Genomic DNA, 7,963 nt, shown 5'->3' on the forward strand with positions numbered 1-7,963 from the left:
TGCAGCAAGCACTAGCATATATGGTGGCTAACTTACGCAAATGAGAGCGAGAAGAGAAGACAAGCACGGTTGTGAACTAGAAGTGATCCTAAAACTACTTACGTTCAAGCATAATACAAGAACCGTGTTCACTTCCCGGACTCCGCCAGAAAGAGACCATCACGGCCACACACACGGTTGATGCATTTTAATTAAGTTAAGTGTCAAGTTCTCTACAACCGGACATTAACAAATTCCCATCTACCCATAACCACGGGCACGGCTTTCGAAAGTTCAAAACCCTGCAGGGGTGTCCCAACTTAGCCCATCACAAGCTCTCACGGTCAACGAAGGATATTCCTTCACCAAAGAAGACCCGATCAGACTCGGAATCCCAGTTACAATACATTTCGACAATGGTAAAACAAGACCAGCAAAGCCACCCGATATGCCGACATCCTCATAGGAGCTGCACATATCTCGTCCTCAGGGCAACACCGGATTGTCCAAGATTTCGGTAGGCCAGCCCAGAGTTGCCCCTAGTGGCCACCGGCTGCTGACAGGTTCGGACCAACACTTAGACAAGCACTGGCCCGGGGGGGTTAAAATAAAGATGACCCTTGAGTCTTTAGAACCCAAGGGAAAAAGGCTAGGAGGCAAATGGTAAAACCAAGGTTGGGCCTTGCTGGAGGAGTTTTATTCAAAGCGAACTGTCAAGGGGTTCCCATACACCCAACCGCATAAGGAACGCAGAATCAAGGAACATAACACCGATATGATGGAAACTAGGGCGACAAGAGTGGAACAAAAACACCAGGCATAAGCCGAGCCTTCCACCCTTTACCAAATATATAGATGCGTTAATTAAATAAGAGATATTGTGATATCCCAACAATGAACATGTTCCAACAAGGAACAAACTCCAATCTTCACCTGCAACTAGCAACGTTATAAGAGGGGCTGAGCAAAGCGGTAACATAGCCAAACAACGGTTTGCTAGGACAAGGTGGGTTAGATGCTTGACATGGCAATATGGGAGACATGATATAACAAGTGGTAGGTCTCGCGACATAGGCATAGCAATAGAGCGAGCAACTAGCAAGCAAATATAGAAGTGATTTCGAGGGTATGGTCATCTCGCCTGAGATCCCGCAAGGAAGAAGAATGAGTCCATGAAGAGGACAAACAGACGAAGTCGAACGGATCCTCACGAACGCGACGTTAACGGAACTAACCCGAAGAAGCAACACCAGAAAGAAGCAAACAACATAATAAACAACCATCACATAACCATGGCATGATGCACAATCAATTATGATGCATGTCCGGTTTAAATATGCATGGCATGGAAAAGTGCACAAGCAAAACTACAAGTTAAATGGAGCCCAATATGCATCGGGATGCATATTGACGGAACACCACATCAATTATTTAGTTCTCTCTCGGTTATGTACCCAACAATATTAAATGTTCTTAACATGGCAAGAGGTGGAGCATAAGCAAACTAAACATTTAGGCAAGTTTAAATGAGGCCGGAAACATCAAACAACAATTCCGGTAAATCCTCATGTGCATTAACAATTTGGTGCAACAACAATTTTAAACATTTAAATGTTATTATCATGATGCGAATGACATGTGCAGGTCTTATGCAGAATTTATGAAAATGTTGACATGATAAGATATGAGGCATTTGCCATCGTGGCGGAAACGAAAGGGGTGCCATGGCAACGACAACGGAAATGGTGCCACGATGACATTCCGGTTCCGTTAACTCTATTGCGGTGCCGGTGCAAAAGGAAGTGTGAAGGGAGCGTGTCATGCAAGGATGGTGGGGTGCTCCCGGATACTGGGTTCCCATGGGTAGACAACGATGTTAAACAAGGGAACAACTAACATTCACGGGCAGATTACAACAACCAACATGCATCTCATACAACTCATGCATACGGTCCACGGGCGGTCGTCTCGGGGTTATACCTTCGAAGCGTGCGTTTTCGGACGATTCCGGTTCGATGTTAGCGGAAGTAGTGGTTCCCGGTTCGGAGGGGAACTTGGCGAATCCGAGTCCTTCGGGGTTCGACGGTAGTTGTTCCCGTTCTTAGATGCAAAAGTATTCATAGATGTTCAGGGCCATGCGAGGAACTTGACGTCCAGGAGTCTTCGAGGGTCGACCATAGTGGAGCATACGTTCTCGTAGATGTTCGGGGTCGTGGGTGTCGTGGTACTTGGCGACCTGCATGGGATGGTTGTTGTACATGTCCGAAGAGGAACTTGGTGCATCCAGGGTCTTCGGGCGTCGCAATACACATTGTCTTGTCGAAACCGAGCGACGGTAGTGGAACTTGGTTCATCCAATGCCTTCGGCCGTAGAGGTACTTGCGAAAACCAAGATGGTCTTGATGATTCGGCGGGACGACGTGGTTCGGGGCGGTCTCGGTCTTGACGGTGGGGTACTTGACGCATCTCGGATATGTAGTCATACATGCTGTTACATGTAGCCGAACTTGAGGTGGTCTTGACGTCAGACTTGCCGCGTTGGACAGAAACATGGCCAGCTTCAGCTGCTACCCCACGTCGATGACGGAAACGAAACTCGGGCAGGAAGTCAAAGCAAAAAAAAACAGGGGCATGGCGGCTGCTTGTACAGGGGGAAGGGCACGACCCACGCGCCGGGCGAGCGGTCCATGGAGACGCTGTAGGTGCGCCAGGCTCCCTCGTTCCCGAGCAGAACGTTAATAGCGGGCGGCGCTGGGTACTCGCGGCGGCAGCGCTGGGACTCCGGTGACATGGAGAGACGACGGGGAAGGGCGGCTCCGGTTCGTGGCCGACATACAGGCAACATCCATGGCGACGAGGTGGAGCGGTAGTCCTTTGAGCTTGGCCGGCAGCGGCCATGGAGAACGGCGGCGCAGCGGCGGGCTAGAGGGAGGAGCGGGCGGCGACCTCTGGGCGTGCCGCTGCGCAAGCTCTAGGCGGAGGAGACGGACGGCAGTGGCCTGCTGGTCGCCGGCAGGGGCGGCTGGAGTCGAGGAAGCAGGAGGTCGAGGCGCGGGTGAGGGAGATGGACGCGGCCGGTGCAGCACGACGGTGGTGCTCGGCGGCGGGGTTGCGTCATAGGGAACGAGAGGGAGATGGGAGGTTCGATCGCACGGGGATGGCATCGGGCACCGCAGCGCTCTCTCTGTGGCGGCGAGAGAGGAGAACACGAGAGGGAGCGGCCAGGGGATCGTGAGGAGGGGGATCTGGGCGAAGGGTTTCTGGCGGCGCGAGGGGAAGGAGTCGAGGGAGAGGGGAGTCAGGCTCCCTGGTGTCTAGGGTTCCCACGTGTCCAGCTGGCCCAGGGAGGTTTGGTCCGGCCTGGGCTGTAGATGGGCCAGCCAGCTGGGATCTGCTCTCTCTCTCTCTCTCTCTCTCTCTCTCTCTCTCTCTCTCTCTCTTTCTCTCTCTCTCAATTCCCTTCAACAGAAAGCAAATAGAGGAGAAAATGGAAAAGGAGGGGTTGGAGAAAGCAGTTGGGCATGCGGTTAAATTTCACAGACTCATAAAAATGAGTTTGTTCCGAGAAAATGCATTTGGCACCGCTTGGAAGGTTTGCATTCGAACACATTTGAATGTGATTCAAATAAATTTGAATTAGCAAAAAAATTTGGAGAGTCCAAAAATGTTCGAATTTTTGTGGAGATCGGGAAAGCAATGAAAGAAAATATGGACAAAGTTTGATGACCAAACTTGAAGCGGGAAAAAGGCATGTGATTATTTGCAAGTGTGTTTATGGGTGATTTCGAAAATGGAATATTTAATATAGCTCCCTAATATCGGGAGGATATGTTATAAAGAGAATCATCATGTGAATTCCCTCAGTTTAAATGGATCAAAGATCCATGCCATTTATTTAGTTGAGTTAAGAAAAGAGATGACATGATTCAATGCACATGATGCAATGATGAATGCAATAAACCAAAAAAATCACCTGAGGAAACCCGGAAACCCTGGAAGGCATCTGAAGCTCCGGTCTTGGGGCATCACAACAAAGCATATTCATGTTCATAATCAGAGGGGTAATTATATTCATTAAGGATCTGAACATATGATCTTCCACCAATTAAACCAACTACTATCAACTACAAGGAGTAATAAACACTACTAGCAACCTACTAGCACCAATCCTGGACTTGGAGACAAGAATTGGATACAAGAGATGAACTAGGGTTTTGAGATGAGATAGTGCTGATGAAGATGTTGATGGAGATTGCCCTCTCCCGATGAGAGGAGCGTTGGTGATGATGATGGCGATGATTTCCCCCTCCGAGAGGGAAGTTTCCCTGGCAGAACAGCTCTGCCGGAGCTCTCGATTGGATCTGCCAAGGTTCCGCCTCGTGGCGGCGGAGTTTTGTTCCGAAAGGTTGTTTCCTATTTATTTCTCGACGAAAGACTTCATATAGGAGAAGATGGTCATCGGAGAGCCACCAGGGGGCCCACGAGGTAGGGGCGTGTCCTAGGGGGGGCGCCCCCACCCTCGTGAATAGGGTGTGGGCCCCCTGGTCTTCATCTTTGGCGAGGATTTTTCATTATTTATTATAAGGTATTCCGTGGAGTTTCAGGACTTTTGGAGTTGTGCAGAATAGGTCTCTAATATTTGCTCCTTTTCCATCCTAGAATTCCAGCTGCCGGCATTCTCCCTCTATATGTAAACCTTGTAGAATAAGAGAGAATAGCCATAAGTATTGTGATATAATGTGAAATAACAGCCCATAATGCAATAAATATCGATATAAAAGCATGATGCAATAAGGACATATCAACTCCCCCAAGCTTAGACCTCGCTTGTCCTCAAGCGAAAGCCGATAACAATAAATATGTCCCCAATGTTTAGAGGTAGAGGCGTCGATAAAAATAAAATACGGACATGAAGGCAGCATGATTATTCTCATAACAGCAACATATATAGATATTGTCATATGATTACTTATGTTCAAGTGATGATCTATTCACAATGCAAAAGTATGAATCAAAAACCTTATTGAGAACCTACAAACTATAATCTCAGTCATTGAAGCAATTGCAATTTATCATAACATCAGAAAGAGTCTATGTCAGAGCTAAAAAGCAAGTCCACATACTCAACTATCATCTAGGCCTTCATAATTACTAACACTCGCGCAATACTTGTGGTTACGGAGTTTTAATCGGACACAGAGAAAGATAGGGGCTTATAGTTTCGCCCCACAACCTTTTACCTCGAGGGTAATGTCAACAATAATAACTCATGCCCCCCTACATCCAATTAAATATATATATATCAGGTTCTTTCCAACATGCCGGTCTTGCCAAAGGATAAAATGAAAAAGGAAAGGTGAAGATCACCATGACACTTGCATAAGGTAGAAGATAATAATAAAAGATAGGCCCTTCGCAGAGGGAAGCAGAGGTTGCCATACGATTTTATGGTTGGATGCACAAAATCTTAATGCGAGAGAACGTCACTTTATATTGCCCCTTGTGATATGAACCTTTGTTATGCAGTTCGTCGCTTTTATTACTTCCACATCACAAAATCGTATAAAGCTTATTCCTCCCACACTTATCATACATATTTAGAGCAATTTTTATTGCTTTGCACCGATGACAACTTACTTGAAGGATCTTATGGAATCCATAGGTAGATATGGTGGACTGTCATGGCAAAACTGGTTTAAGGGTATTTGGAAGCACAATTAGTATCTCTACTTGGTGCTGAGAATTTGGCTAGCATGAGGGGGAAAGGCAAGCTCAACATGTTGGATGATCCATGACAACATACTTTATCGCAGATATAAGAAAACATAACCCATTACGTTCTCTTCCTTGTCCAACATCAACTCTTTAGCATGTCATATTTTGATGAGTGCTCCCAATCATAAAAGATGTCAATAATAGTATATTTATATGTGAAAGCTCTCTTTCCTTATTACTTCCTATTAATTGCAACGATGACCAAAGCTATGTCTGCCAACTCCCAACAACTTCTAATCATCACACTCTTTCTATGTGAAGTCATTACTATCAATAAGATCAATATGAACTTTTGTTTCTTCTTATTCTTTTTCTCTTTTCTTTTATTCACCCAAGATCATAGCAAGAAAATCAAGCCCTTGACTCAACACTAATCTTTATTATATAGCTCAAGGACTCTATTACATAGAGAGATCATAAGGCAAAACTCAAAACTAGATCATGCCATAAACTTTATTCTACTAGATCAAAATACTACTAATAGGATCGAACTAAGGAAAACGGTAAAGATAGGAGTTGTGATTGTGATACGATACCGGGGCACCTCCCCCAAGCTTGGCAGTTGCCAAGGGGAGTGCCCATACCCATGTGATTATATCTCCTTGGTTGGTGAAGAAGGAGGTGATGGATAGTCGCACATCGAGCGTAAGAGGTCCTCTAGCTTGCGAATAATGCCCTTGAGTGCTAAGATATGCTCCTTCAAGAAAATATTTTCACTTGTGAGATACTTGTTTTGAATACGAGTTAACTCAATCTTCTGGAAAGCTTCGATCTCAGTTGGGGTAAGAAGGTTGTGATCAAGTTGAAGAATGTCTTCTGTTGCCGGAGCTTGGTTCTCCGTAGCCTTCTTGATCCCTTCATCCTTGTTGATCTCCATGGGTTCTTCCCTATTCAGCTCTATCTTCATTAGCTAGGCATCTTTGTCACCGTTGTTGGAGGAGGGGGACGACATGATGCCTGGCCTTGACAACCCTGACAGAGAACAACCCAAAACAAGAACGGAGGATATTTGCGTGATACGGGAGTCAAAACCTTCGGGAGAATATATAGTGAATTTTTACCGACCAAAATACGTATCGTGCAAGAAAAGGGAGTCCGGAAGGCACACGAGGTAGGGGGCGCGCCCTCCACCCTCGTGGTGCCCTCATGTCCTTCCCGGACTACTACTTAATTTTCTATTTTTCTAAATATTCCAAAACGGAGAAATATTGCCTTAAAAATTGTTTTGGAGTCGGTTTACTTACCGTACCACATACCTATTCGTTTTCGGAGGCTGAAACGTTCTGGAAAGTGTCCCTTATGTATTCCTCTGGTGTTACGGTTTCAATAATGTTGGTTTCAATATTTATGGGATTACCCGAGATATAATTTTTAATTCTTTGACCGTTTACCACCTTCGGATTTGTGCCTTCGAAGTTGTTGATTTTTATGGCACTGGAACGATAGACCTCCTCGATAACATAGGGGCCTTCCAATTTAGAGAGAAGTTTCCCTGCAAAAAATCTTAAATGAGAGTTGTATAGCAATACATAATCACCTACATTAACCTCACGCTTTTGTATCCTTTTGTCATGCCATCTTTTAACCTTTTCTTTAAACAACTTGGCATTTTCATAAGCTTGGGTTCTCCATTCGTCAAGTGAGCTAATATCAAATAACCTCTTTTCACCAGCAAGTTTGAAATCATAATTGAGCTCTTTAATAGCCAATATGCCTTATGTTCTAGTTCGAGAGGTAAGTGACATGCTTTTCCATAGACCATTTTATACGGAGACATACCCATAGGATTTTTATATGCAGTTCTATAGGCCCATAATGCATCATCAAGTTTCTTGGACCAATTCTTTCTAGACCTATTGACAGTCTTTTGCAAAATTAATTTGAGTTCTCTATTACTCAATTCTACTTGGCCACTAGATTGTGGGTGATACGGAGATGCAATTCTATGATTGATGTCATATTTAGCAAGCATTTTACGGAAAGCACCATGGATAAAATGTGAACCACCATCAGTCATTAAATATCTAGGGACTCCAAACCTTGGAAAAATAACTTCTTTAAGCATTTTAATAGAAGTGTTATGATCAGCACTACTAGTTGGAATAGCTTCTACCGACTTAGTAACGTAATCAACAACAACTAAAATATGTGTATATCCATTAGAGGCAGGAAAAGGTCCCATATAATCAAAGCCCCAAACATCAAATGG

The sequence above is a fragment of the Triticum urartu genome, chromosome 1, assembly GCF_003073215.2.
Source record: "Triticum urartu cultivar G1812 chromosome 1, Tu2.1, whole genome shotgun sequence".
NCBI lineage: Eukaryota > Viridiplantae > Streptophyta > Magnoliopsida > Poales > Poaceae > Triticum > Triticum urartu.